The 13412-nt window shown below is 39.0% G+C and overlaps 1 protein-coding gene across 1 annotated transcript in view; it reads right to left on the reverse strand.

Moving 5' to 3' along the window:
- Positions 1 to 13412, reverse strand: part of NFE2L2 (NFE2 like bZIP transcription factor 2) — a 142303-nt gene that overhangs the window by 92328 nt on the left and 36563 nt on the right. Inside the window, exon 3 of the mRNA XM_025460296.3 lies at positions 4962 to 5085. The gene's annotated coding sequence lies outside the window, so the exon portion shown is untranslated. The remainder of the gene's footprint in view (positions 1 to 4961; positions 5086 to 13412) is intronic.

The following is a 13412-nucleotide window of genomic DNA, read 5'->3' on the forward strand; positions in this document are numbered from 1 at the left end:
AGACTGGAGGAATGTGCAGGAATTAACCAGGCATAGGGAAAAGTTGGAGAAAATCTTCTAGAAATGTAAGAAAGTCCAGAGGCAAGAGAGAGCATGATGAGCCCATGGAACTGAAAGAGAGAAAATTGTGAGAAACGAGTTGGAAGAGGTAAACTGGGAACAAATCTTAACTTGTAAGTCAAGTTTAAAAGTTTAGATTTTATCCTAAAGGCAATGGGAAGGTACAGACAGGATTTTAGCAGGTGAATGCCCTGATCAGATTTGATTTTGAAAGAACATGTGATAGGATAATATGTGAAGTATTAATGGAATGTACTCTCTTCACTCATCTCCTTGGGCTCTGGGCTGCCAACCTGTGGACCCTGACACCAAATCAACATGCAAACACACACACAAACACAAACACATACACAGATACCACCCCCCACTCTTATTAGTAGAGTAGAAAGTACATTAGTTATTGTGGAGATAATCTGATGCTGAGACAGACCCAGACTCTACATTATATAAATGAAATACAAAGGGCTCTGCTTTTTTTTTTTTTTTTTAAGATTTATTTATTTATTCATGAGAGACACAAAGAGAAAGAGAGGCAAAAACACAGGCAGAGGGAGAAGCAGGCTCTATGCAGGGAGCCCGACATGGGACTCAATCACAGGTCTCCAGGATCATGTCCCTGGGCTGAAGGCGGTGCTAAACCACTGAGCCACCCAGGCTGCTTGGGCTCTGCTCTTTAACTCAGAGATTAAACTGAAATTAAGAGAGATTAAATAATAAATTTTTCTATTGTTTGAAATTAATGTAATTCCACACATGTGAATTAATGAGATTAAACAATTTACACATATGTAAATATGAGCTGATTTTTTTCCTGTCTGTCCTATGAGTGGAGAAGAAATAACCTGATATGGAAGTGGATGTACTAGATAAAAGGAAGAGATATTTCTATACTGTTTGCTGGGGTTGTGGGGAATATCATGGCCCTTCTGCAAGATGAAGGTACATGGGACTTACATGTACACCCAGCCAGCTCATCACTGCCCATCAGAGCCAGCAGGGTCAAAAACCTATAGGGCACACCGGGCCTTGCCAGTACTGACAGAGTAGACAAGAATGGCATTAGCAGCTCATGCCAGCATTCAGACCACCCAGATAAGACTACATGAATAGCTTGCACCCATCACAACACACAGTCAAACATAGACCTCCATCCTCTCTCCACCAAGCAGTCAGGGATGATACACAAATTTCTGGCTGCATTAGTGAGTCCAAGGGTAGTACTTACCACTCACAGGAGAAATTTAGGAAGAGGTACATGTTTGAAGAGGAAATGAATTCACTTTTAAGGCCTACAGGTAGAGCTGGCTAAAAGATAGCTGTCTGGGTCTGAAGCTCCAGAGAAAGGTCTCAGCTAGAGAGATATCTGGGAGCATGTAGGTGGTATCATAGATGCCCAGGGGAGAGAAAATATCAAAAAAGGAGGACATGTCAAGTGTCAAAGAGAGAACTGATAGGTGTCCCTTGAGTGTAGCTACAGGGAGATCACTGGTTATCTCGGAGAATGCAGATTGGGAGAGTGAATGGAAAGGGAGGAAGTTGAAACAGTGAGTGGAGATAACTATTCCAAGAAGTTTAGCTGGCGAGGAGTGAGCAGGCTATCGATAGAGGGGGAATGGAGCTTTTTTTAACCCTAGGAGGAAGGAACTAATAGAGTGGAAGAGGCTAAATATATAGATAAGAGTGAGAATAACTGCAAGTAAGGGGAATGAGAGGTCAAGAGGAGATGGGACTCAGAGCATGGGCCAAGATATGGGCCTTAGATGAGGAAGGGAACATCTTTATAAAGAGGTGAGACTGAGGAAAGAGGCAAGGTAGGGAAAGATGCAAGTTGATAGGCTAGCACGGAAAACTAAGACTACTCACATCTCCCAACTTCTATTTCACCCCCTTGATAAGTGGAAAATAAAACCACCTCCAGAGAATAGTAAAGAAGGCAAGCATGGAGGTTTGGAAAGAAAGGGGAATTCTTGAAATATCTGGTGACTCAGAAATAAAGAGCAAGCAGGTTAGGGGAATATGGTAGGATTGCAGGCAGTACTGAAGTCCCACTTGAGGTTGCTGAGCCTGAATTTAGGGCAGCCCAATCTGGGTGACCATGTAGTTTTCTCCAGCAGTGTCCAGCAGCCCAAGAAAAGGAATAGCCATGGAAAACAACTAGATTCAAGTTTCGTCAGGCAGATGAAACAACAGAATAATGGAGCAAAGGAGTTGAGGCCACATGTCAGAGGCTAACATTATAAAGCATGGATTTTTTTCCAGTAAAGAAGGAAAAGGAGATAGAAAATGGATAACAAATAAGGAGAAAAAGGAAAATAGAGTTTCTAATAAGTTTGGAAAACCAATAGAGTAAAAATAACCACAGGAAAAGAACTAGAGGAATAGAAAGTCATGAGTTCAGAGGTGCTGTGGTTTCTTGATGACCAAGTTTGGAGTGGCCATGGGATTGGATGATTGAAACAGAATAGAGAAGGAAACCAGAGATGGAATCAAGGAACTGAGAGAGATCAAGTATGTCTCATGGACATAACAAATGTGCCAGATTGTAGGCAGCACTTGGAATAAAAAGGGATACTGGGGTTCATTGCTAATATCTCTAATAAATAAAGGACATGGCTAGCAGTCAGTGGATGACAGCTGGGGTAGAGAGTGTGACCTGATGGCTATGTAGTCTGGGTCTCAGAGGGCAGAGAACTGAGATGCATGGAAATGACAGTGTTTGACAGAATAAACCTGACCCAATAGGCTCCACTTACAAGGGCTACAGGGAAAGTAGTGTGCTTGCAAGGAAAGCCTTGTTAGGGCTTGAAAGCTAAAGAATGTCCAATGAAGAGGCTGGGAGTCTTCGTTGATGATAGTGTGGGATTCCTGAGGTCACAGAGAAAAAGTTTAAGAGGAAAGGGGGTAGTTGGAAGCTGAATCAAGGATGAGGACGAGAGTTCATAGAGTATATACCCCCTTGAAAGGACTTCCCTTTGAGGCACACATCAAGAATATCAAGGGTCTCACGGATAGCAGGTTTGGCAGCTGCACAGCTGTCACAGAGTTAATGGGTCAGGGCTCTCAGGATTCAGCTTTGTCCTGGGTATGTGACATCTCTGAGTCCTGGGTCTCAGAGTAGTCTGGGTCTTGGCTCCAGGAAAAGTTCCAGAGTGGAGGGCTGCTGGCCTACAGCTCTGGATGGTGTGTGATGGTGTGGCCCTTGAGATGCATGCAGACCAGTGGCTGGGTGATACTCAGTATCTCAACTTCACTCCCTCATATTCTACATTATCTCAATGCCTCTCGGTCTAGTCATTTTAGGACTCAGTTTTGTCTCCAAGCTAGAGCTGAGGAGGAAAGCATTCAGTAACTGTAGAGCACCAGGAGTTGTTTTCAGAAAGGCAGATTTCCTGACTTATCATAGAGTTAACTCGTGACAACCCAAGGAATATTAAAAGGCACTCCTTCAAGGAAAGATGTGATGTTTAGGGTAATGTCCTGGTACATTTGCTTTCATTAAGGAGGAGGAGGAGGAGGAGAAAGAGGAGGAGGAGGAGGAGGAGGAGGAGGAGGAGGAGGAGGAGGAGGAGGAGGAGGAGGAAGAGGAGGAGGAGGAGGAGGAGGAGAAGAGAAAGAAGAGGAGAGAATTTAAAAAAGACTCTGATATGCTGCAAATTGATTTTTTCTTAAATATGAATGACAATCCACTTGGCCTCAGGTTGGTTTATTTATGTACTATAGTTATGTTCACTCTCCATGGTGAGGTTTTTGTTGTAGTTTGCTTAAAAGGCACTGGTCACATTTTAGCTTCTGTTCAGTTCATTACGCATGAACAGTCTAGTGTTCTTTAGAGTACTCTTGAACTCTTGAAATGACAAACGTTGAAGGGGCACTTTCCTTATGTTCTCCTTGTCAGCAGATTTTGTTATGAACATCTTGCTGGTAGACCCCATTGTTAAAAAGAGAAACAACAGGCCCAAAATGGAGTCATTTATGCTAAGCCTATGTCACCACACCGATACTTAATACCTAACTTAATTGCAGTTTCAGCCTCTCCCAGGAATGTAACCTTGAATCAGTCAGGCTGAAATTTCCTGGTTAGTGGTAGTGAGGCAATCTGCCTGATAGGTTCCTGCCATCCCCTGAAGAAAGATGAGGTAATGTGCTTTTCCTTATCCCTGCTCCTACAAAAGCCTTCCATTTTGTACAGCTCCTCAGAGTTCCTCTCTATTTGCTTAGATGGGATGCTCCCTGATTCATGAATTGTTGAGTAAAGCTAACCTGATTTTTATTTTTATTATTTTATTTTATTTTATTTTATTTTATTTTTATTTTTTGTTAACCTGATTTTTAAATCTACTCAGCTGAATGTTGTTTTTTTAACACCACGAGGAATAATGTTTTTTTTTTTAAAAACTTTAGTGGGGCTTTGATGTAAAGTATAAAGGTCTTCTGTCTAAGTCTGCTCCACTCCTTTTCTTTGCATTATTAATTCAACCATAAGTTGCATGCTTTTCAGGAAGTGTGACCTTCTTACTAACTTCTTGAGCTTCAGCGTAGCATCTGGTGACATAGGGATCATTTTACAGCGGGTTCAAAGCATCGGTTGACAAAGAGTCAGTAAATAGCATTGTTTATATCTTAAAGGAATCCAATACTCACAGCAACCCAGGCAGTTTGGAGTTTGGCTGTATCAGATCCCCAGTGTCATGATGCAAATGATCATGTTTATATGACGTTCTGCGAAGCTACGCAGGCTCACTGATGATACTACCCTTAAGATATAGAAAACAGCTAGCGTGGAAAAGAGGCTAAGTGGTCAGTTTCCTCATTCATTGATATCAGTTTGTCATTAATTCTTTACATTCCCACATGATTGATTCAATGTATTTGAGAAAGGTGTAAGATACCTTACATCATACCTTAGGTTCTGCTTTTTTTTTTTAGAAGATGGGTGAGTTGAGAGTAGGCAGGCGATAGCTGTTTGCTGCTGTTGAAGTCGGTTGGCGCCAAGCTTTTCTGGCATTCTTTCATCTGTGCTGCCATCTAGAGAGGAGAATTAGAAACACACAAAGGTAAACTGGAAGTTCCAAAATGGAGTTATGGGAAAATGGATTCTGTAAATTAACTGGTAGAAGCTGTACGAAACATCAGTGAGCTTTGGGGGTGGTAATCTTATGGTTCTTCCCTCTCTCTCTGTCCCTCCCACATACAAAACAGGACTTGGAGATCTGTTTATTGTTTTTTATGACAACATTCCAGTCATTGCTGGGGAACTGTTTCCTGGATTCAAATGGACTTCTTACATAAGTAAAATTCAATTGTGTTAATTTTCTGGTACCTCCAGACTGGTATCCCTAGTTAAAATATTGCTGAAAATGCTCATATTCTCAGTCCTGCAGGATTTGGAGATGAAATGCCAGGATATGTGTGTGTGTGTGTGTGTGTGTGTGTGTGTGTGTGTGAATTAACAAGATAAAAAGGTCCTGTGAACACAGTGAGACAGTTTCCTGAAGTCAGTATGTTCCACAGAAACTACTAGTTCTGCTTACAGGTGAAATGTTGGTCAAATAAATTCGGGGGAATGCTAGGTAAACAATTTTAAACACTTTTCTTTATTGAAGGCAGAACTTCTGATAGTTTTTAATTTACCAGCATACACTGAACTTTCGAGAGAGAAAATGCTAGGCAAAATCTCCCAAACTTATTTGACCTTGAAGCCCTGGGCTTTTCATAGAACTGGTTGTGTGTGGAACAAACTTCAGGAAATATTACAACAGGGAAAGGAAGTTGGCCTGCTGCATGCATACCATGCGCAAATATACCAGTTCTCCCCTGATCTATCTTCCTCCTTCTGTGTCTAAATATTTTTGAAGCTTTGCTTTGGTTTGAGTAGAGATTGTGGGAATTTAACTATTTTTTTCCTAGCAGAAATTTTATAGGAGTAGGACTTGTTTGATAATTGTTACTTCCAGGTAAAACAAAGTAAGTTTACCTATAACTTTGGCCAGATTTTCTCTTGCAGCTTATATGTCAAATAACATAAAATAAGATATGGTCTTCTTAGCCACATTTAGAGTGCTCTAACCCTATGCAAGGTGTAGAGAAAAGGGAAAGCTGAGTAAAATATGATTCCTGCCTTTGTCAAACTATTACATAGATGGAGTGATAAAGTTAGATACAACTTACTAAAAGATTCCTTATAAATAAGGTCTTACCAGATTTATTCATCAAGACTGAAATAACAGGGCTTTGTTTCCCCCATGGAAGAAAATAGCCTTAAAGATATACTGTTGTAGCAGCATCCATTGTTTGAGGATTTTGCTTTATTGTTATTTTTAAAAATTAAAATGTCAGTGACCATGAGAATATTCCTGTATTAATTCTGAAAAATGACATTCTTGGTGAAACTAAGTGAGCAATATTAATGCTTCTCTTTCAATAATTTTTCTGCACTTTTGGAAAGGAAATAAATAATTCAGGAATTTGACTTAAGAAGTAATGTCTCTGTTTAGGTATTAAAAAGTATAATAATAAATTATTATCTCTCACAAGGGACACATATTACTTTCATTTTCTAGAAGCAAGTAGTGTTCAGAAAAGAGAATCAGTTTGTCTAATGGCTTGTAAATTTGGGGGTTGAGTCCTGTTTGCCCTAAATCCTATGGACCCTTAGAGTGGGGCAGATAATTTTAGAAAACGTTTATATACCCCCTGATTTCTGTAACCTAAAAATATAACTTGCCAAACTGGAGTGGAAAAAAGTTTTCCTGGGAGGTAGAGAATTATACACATACATATACGACACTATCTGAGAGCGGAAACCTTGGAACCATGTCTGTCCTCTTTACCATACTAAACCCAGTGCTTAGTACCGGCTTGGCATGCAGGTCCTCAGTAAAGATTTGCTCAATGAAGTACACACAAATGATAATGTTTGGGATTGGGTGATGGGCATGCATGAACACCTTCAATGTTTTGTCATGTTTTGCAAAAGAATTCATGGTTATGAATCTGTAAAGTCTTCTCTTTTCATGAAATGGTCTGAACGTGGTCAAGGGCAGTATCCACATTTGCAAATGTATTTTCCAATCAAATCTCAATAATTAATTAATCACATTGTAAGTCAGTTTGTGTATGACTAAGAACTTTTCCCTGCATAGTTGTTTGGTCATTCTCTAACAAATTCAGTCCCTGAATTAGTAGGCTTGAAAGAAAACTAGATTTGAAGGCAAAGATGAAATATTTTTTATACTTGTATTCTTAGTGCCCTGCTACATAATAGGTGTATAAGGTGTATACATAATAGGTGTATAAGCACATGTTGAAAAGAGGAAGAAAGCAAGCAAGCAGAGGACTGGTGGTGGGAGAGGGGATGTTGAAGAGAAAGAAAAATGAGAATTTGGAATCTTGGATTTTAGCCTTGGGTCAGCCATGTAAACTTGGGCCACTCATTTCTCCTTTTTGTTCCTCAGTTCGCTTATCTGGAAGCTACAATGTTGACCTAGTTGATCACTAAAGGCCCCTCCAGATTCTTTCTTAGTATAAACTTATTCTGTGTCCACTAGGGGGTACTGTAGTACTAGTGCAGTGGCCACTGTCTTCCAATTTATACAATTCTGATAATTTTTTTCCTGGAATTTATTCCCCTGAGAAACATTCCTGACTTTTAACTTTCAAGTTCAAATTTATACTACAAAGTATACTATGTAATTCAGTAATAGAAGCAGGATAAACCTGAGAAGAATTTAGCTTAATGATTCATTCAGCTCAGTAGGGAAATTAGAATCCTTGAGAGATTTGTGTAGTAAAATAATGAGAGGTTAAGATTTTGGTTAGGCCAAAAGAAGGGCCTTAAAACTCTTAAAGGAAAATAAATGGAACAAATTCTAGCCACCCTAACAAAAAAGGGGTAAACTTAAGAAGTATGCCAAATCTAAGTGAAGATAGCTATAACTACCCAGGAGTTAAAAGAAGGCTTAAGGAAAATAGAGATATACCATGTTCTTGGATAAGAAAAGAAGATTCAACATTGTAAAAATTTAAATTATTCTTCAAATATATTCATAAATATAATACAATTCCAATCAAAATTCCAATGGGATATTCTTGGAAACATGATAAAAGAGTTCTGAAATTTATTGAGATATATTCCACCGAGAAGAGTCCAGAAAAATGCTTTTAACCTTTTGAGGGGGGAGGGCTGAGCTATCAGATGTTAAAAAATATTATGCAATGGCTGTAATTAAAACAGTGTCATAGTGACAACAAAATAAACAGACCAATAAAACAGAATAGCAAGTCCAGAGATAAACCCAAGTATGGTGGCCTGGCTGTGTGTGCGTGCACATGGGCACACACATGTGTTGGCTACCTAATATCCCAGTGCTTTTTCTAGGATGGAAACTGAAAAAAGGGCAGATCATCACTCTTCTAGACAGCAAGGGCATCAGTATGTAGCTAAGGTTTGTCCAGTGGGATTCTGACACTGAATCCAGAAGGAGTGATACAAAGGTAGAGGGGCTAGCAAGTTATTTACAGAGATGGTAGTGACTCTAATCCAGGAGAAGAGAATGTCTGGTGATGGGAGTGCCATTGAAAACACTCTGCAGGGATCCCTGGGTGGCGCAGCGGTTTGGCGCCTGCCTTTGGCCCAGGGCACGATCCTGGAGACCTGGGATTGAATCCCACGTCGGGCTCCCGGTGCATGGAGCCTGCACCCTCTGCCTGTGTTGTGTCTCTGCCTCTCTCTCTGTGATGACTATCATAAATAAATAAAATTAAAAAAAAAAAAAAAAAGAAAACACTCTGCTTAGCCTCTTCCTATAACAGCTCTTGCCCAAATCCTGGCAACCTTCTAACCAGACTGTTCCTACAGAGGTTCTTGGCTAAGTTTTCTGTTGTCAGCCTCTTTTGTCTCATATCCATTTTCTGAGCCTGGTTTTTAACTTTCTCATAGATTTTGTGAGCCCTTGGTATCCTTCCAGCAAATTCCAGTCTGTTTAAGCTACCTAGAGTTGATTATTAATGCTTGCAACCATAAATCCAGACTTATACAGAAACTGGTAATGGGGAGTTGGTTACAAACAACACTCTTAATGAAATGACGAGACTAGTTATCCAGACTCATTATGTTTGAAGATAATAAAAACCCAATTAATATTCAGAGATAGGATGTTGGAAGCCCATAGCTTGTTATAGTTAAAGAAATTAATGCCTGTGAACATCAGGAATGAGGTGGGCATTGAAGACAAGATCATGGAGGACTTAACTGTTGTTACCACAGAACAGCATGAAGTATATGAGGAATTCAAGATCTGTATGCTGAGGTTAGCTCTTTCCCTTGAAGAGATTAACACATGGAAATCTCTAGATTCTCATTTTAAAATATGAACTGAAACCCAAATTGTGAATTTGTTAAAAGAAACTCTTATTGCCTACTTATGCCCTACTCTTTACTCTGCATATTTCCAGATCTTTAATTAGAGTTAAATTCTGGTGTGCTTCAAGAGGCCAATTACAAAGTGAAATTCAGGAGGAGATGACTCAAGCACCAAAAGAACTGAAGAGTTTTTGCTAATTAATCTGTGGAATGTGAGTTAGAATAGATTTTAAGAATGCTAGATGAAGAAGAGGAGGATACAATTGTAGCCTCGGCTGATTTACAAATAGGGCTCACAAGAGATTCTGGATTAACTGTTCCAGCTTGAGAAGCTGGGGATAATTCTGTTTGTTCTGCTAAAGGTTGACTGAAATCCGGACATAATGGTGGCTCATGTAAAATGAAGTTGAGATGCAAATTTCTTCAAGAAAATGTAAAAGAACAAATTAAAAAGTTTCAATAGACAGGAATGATGGAGTAGATTTATCATTTCTGACCCAACCACTCACCTCAACTGTGGCTTTCAAAAAGGTCCAGAAGCCATTCTTCACAAAGGCCTTTAGAAAAAAAAAAAAAAACCTATATAGGGAGGTCAGCATTATTGAAAGGGCTTTGAAAAATGTTCTTTGTAGACCAGGGATGATGGTGAAAAAGGCTGGAGTTGAATTTGGCTTACAGAGTTATCTGGGGATGGGAGGGCCCAGACTGCCTGAGTCCAGGTAGCAGCATTTAATATTGGCATGTGGTTAACTTGAAAGGTAGTAGGGTAACTGTAAAAATCAGAATGATGTGTCCCATAGGCTCTCTGAGGTGACTAGCTGGTCATGGAGTCCCTAAGACCAAAGCATATGGGCAGCCCACTAACATTCTACTTGATTTATATACCTATAAACAAAAACTTTCAGGTCTAGAAAAGGAAGGCATTATCCGATTTCCTGGTATAAATCAGTTCTTGGACCTAGTTTTAAAAAAATCTGGGTACTCTCGAAAGGGCTGACATGAATCTTCCTTCTGCCATGCAAAGGGACACGTGGCCATTTATTATGGTAATTGCAAATGATAAGGCAGAAATAGTTTGCTTTCATATAGTACAGATAATAGTATAATTTCACTTCTTGTCACAAGATTAGATCACCTTTGAGGCTGGGGCACAGTTAAGCAGAAAGCTTGCTTATTTGGTTCTTAACGGATATCACATTGATTCACTAGATTCTTAACACTAGGCAGATTGGGGGCAAAAGAGTAAAAGTATTATACATCTTTGAAATCTTTAAAATAGAGGATCCCTGGGTGACTCAGTGGTTTAGCACCACCTTTGGCTCAGGGCGTGATCCTGGACACCTAGGATTGAGTCCCGCATTGGGCTCCTTGCATGGAGCCTGCTTCTTCCCCTGCCTGTGTCTCTGCCTCTCTCTGTCTCTCATGAATGAATAAATAAAATCTTAAAAAAAAGAAACCTTTAAAATACACGTAAAACCTAGAGAGTGGAAAAATTTCAAGGGTCTAATGGTATCCAGAATATGTATGGTTTTGATTCTAAAGTGAGGGATAAAGTGTTACACCTGAGCCCTTTACCAATATGAAGAGATTTGCCAATTTTTAAAGGCTTGCTACTGGGTCCCAGTGTAACAAGTAACTTTGGGACATCAAGTGATTGTAAGATCAATTGGTCATCATAATCTAGGTGTTATCTGAGACTCCTAGTCCAAGTTGAAAAGGTAAATCTAGTACCAGGCTTGGACAAGTTTTGAAGGCAGGTAAATTTAATGAGCAAGTTGCCTATATTCTCTTGTCATTTACTCATGTCAGATTGCTGTCCCTTACATATATGGCTTCATGGGGGTATTTACTATGACCAATAAGATGGGGGAAAACTAACACCCTGGTTTACAAGTGTTTCTTACTGGCTTGAAGGGGATTGCTCTAGCATTTACAGTTCACTCAGAGACCAAAGGGACAAAGGAAAGGATAATCCTCACAATGGGCAGAACTTGAACTAATAATATATTTCACTGTTCAATTTTCCTGAAATCAGCAGTGGCTAATAATTATTTGGCAACCTGACCAGTAGCTTGGAAGGGGTAAGACTGGTGACAAGGAAGTTTGAGCAAAAGGACCTTTAAGAATGGGCCAGGAGATGTGACTATGATTTCCTATACTGTTGAAAAGAGAAGTAGAGATGATCAAATTCCCTGGTTATAATATTCAAAATTTTAATTAGCTTTGGAGCTTATACTGAAGATTAATATTTAAAACAAACTTGATCCGGCAGTAGTTGAATGTGGTGGGGTGAGTCTGAGTGTGCATGGCAAAAATCTCACCTAATTCCTCCTCACTCCTCCCTTATAATCCTTTAGGCTTCTCAGAGTACAGTTTGAAAGGTGCTAATCTAGTCCATCCTCCTTTCAGAGATGAGAACATTTCCAAAGAATTGACTTGACCTGTCTCAGGCCATTCGTTAGTGGCATAGCCAGGATGAAACTTAAGTCGGCCTCTCAAGTTAGTGCCCACTCCAGAATAGCATATAACTTCTGTAATTGGGAATAAGTCCCACTTAATGGCAACTCCACCCTTCCCTGTTATCTAATTCGTATCTTGTCACCACAGAAAAACACCGTTATTTTCCATTCTTCAAAACATGGAAAATAGAATGGGAGTAGTAGAGATTAGAATAAAAAGATTAAATATTTGAATGCATATTTGTAATCTCTGTCATATAACCTCTTCCTCTCAGACTTGGGATGGCCTTCCAGCTATAAGTGGCAAACACTGTGCTAAGCATCACGTCTTTTAAAGGGAAGGCAGACTAAGTCTTTGAAAGATGTTGTGTCTAGTTAAGACTTTCTCTCATCTACGGCTGTACTGTCCAATATGATGGCCGTTAGTCACATGAGGCTACTGAGCACTTGAAATTTGGCTAGTCTGAATTGAGATATGCTATAAGAGGGGGCTCCTAGGTGGCTCAGCCGATCCTGAGATCAAGTCCTGCATGGGGCTCCCTGCTCAGCAGGGTGTCCGCTTCTTCCTCTCCCTCTCCCCCCTGATCATACTCTCTCTCTCATGCTCTATCTAACATAAATAAATAAAATCTTTTAAAAGAGAGATATGCCATAAGTGTAAAACACACACCAGATTTTGAAGACTTAGTATGAAAAAATAATGTAACATATTTCATTAATAGTTTAAAAATATTGATTATATGTTAAAATGACATTCTGGAAAAATTGGTTAAAGAAAATATTAAAATTAATTTCACACAGTTCTTTTTACTTTTTTCTTAATGTGCTTTATAGAAAATTTAAAATTACATATGTAGTTTATTTTAATTTCTTTTCATCAGTGTTGGTAGAAGGAAATCAAACCAAACCAAGTGGAATTTGGCCAAAGTTCCCAGTAGTTCATTAGAGTTGTCAGAATTCTAAAAATGTCAGTTGCTTAGGCCTATGAGCTGCTGAGCTTTTACTTTTAACAAAATTGCCATTCACAAATTGGAATTTTGCACTTTTCAGAAAATACTGCAATGGCAGTGAGCAAGTCGGACAGTATCTAATTCTTTTTTTTAACACAGAATGAATTACATTGCTGGCATTTAGTATTTTTGCCTTAGAAATCAGGTGGACAAGAGCTCCTTAGTTCCCCAGGTAAGGTACAGTGAAAATGTGCTTTTTGGCTAATTGCTTTGAACATAGAAATATTTGCACTGAAAATCTTAGCCTCATATCACTTTATTATATTCTTTCCTATTTTATTTCACTATAAAATTTTAATTTCTCTACCTGTAACCATGAGCACAGAGTAGGTAATGAGTTCATGGTATTCTTTATGTTGTGTGATATACAAAATTTTAGGTTGGCTATAATTATACTTTTAACTATATTCACTAAATAAAACCAACAAGTAAATAGAATATACTATTTTAGATATATTATATATAAAATATATAAAATATACCAACACACAGCAGCATGACAAAACCACAGATAATGCTTTC

The sequence above is a fragment of the Canis lupus genome, chromosome 36 (genome assembly GCF_003254725.2).
Source record: "Canis lupus dingo isolate Sandy chromosome 36, ASM325472v2, whole genome shotgun sequence".
Lineage (NCBI taxonomy): Eukaryota > Metazoa > Chordata > Mammalia > Carnivora > Canidae > Canis > Canis lupus.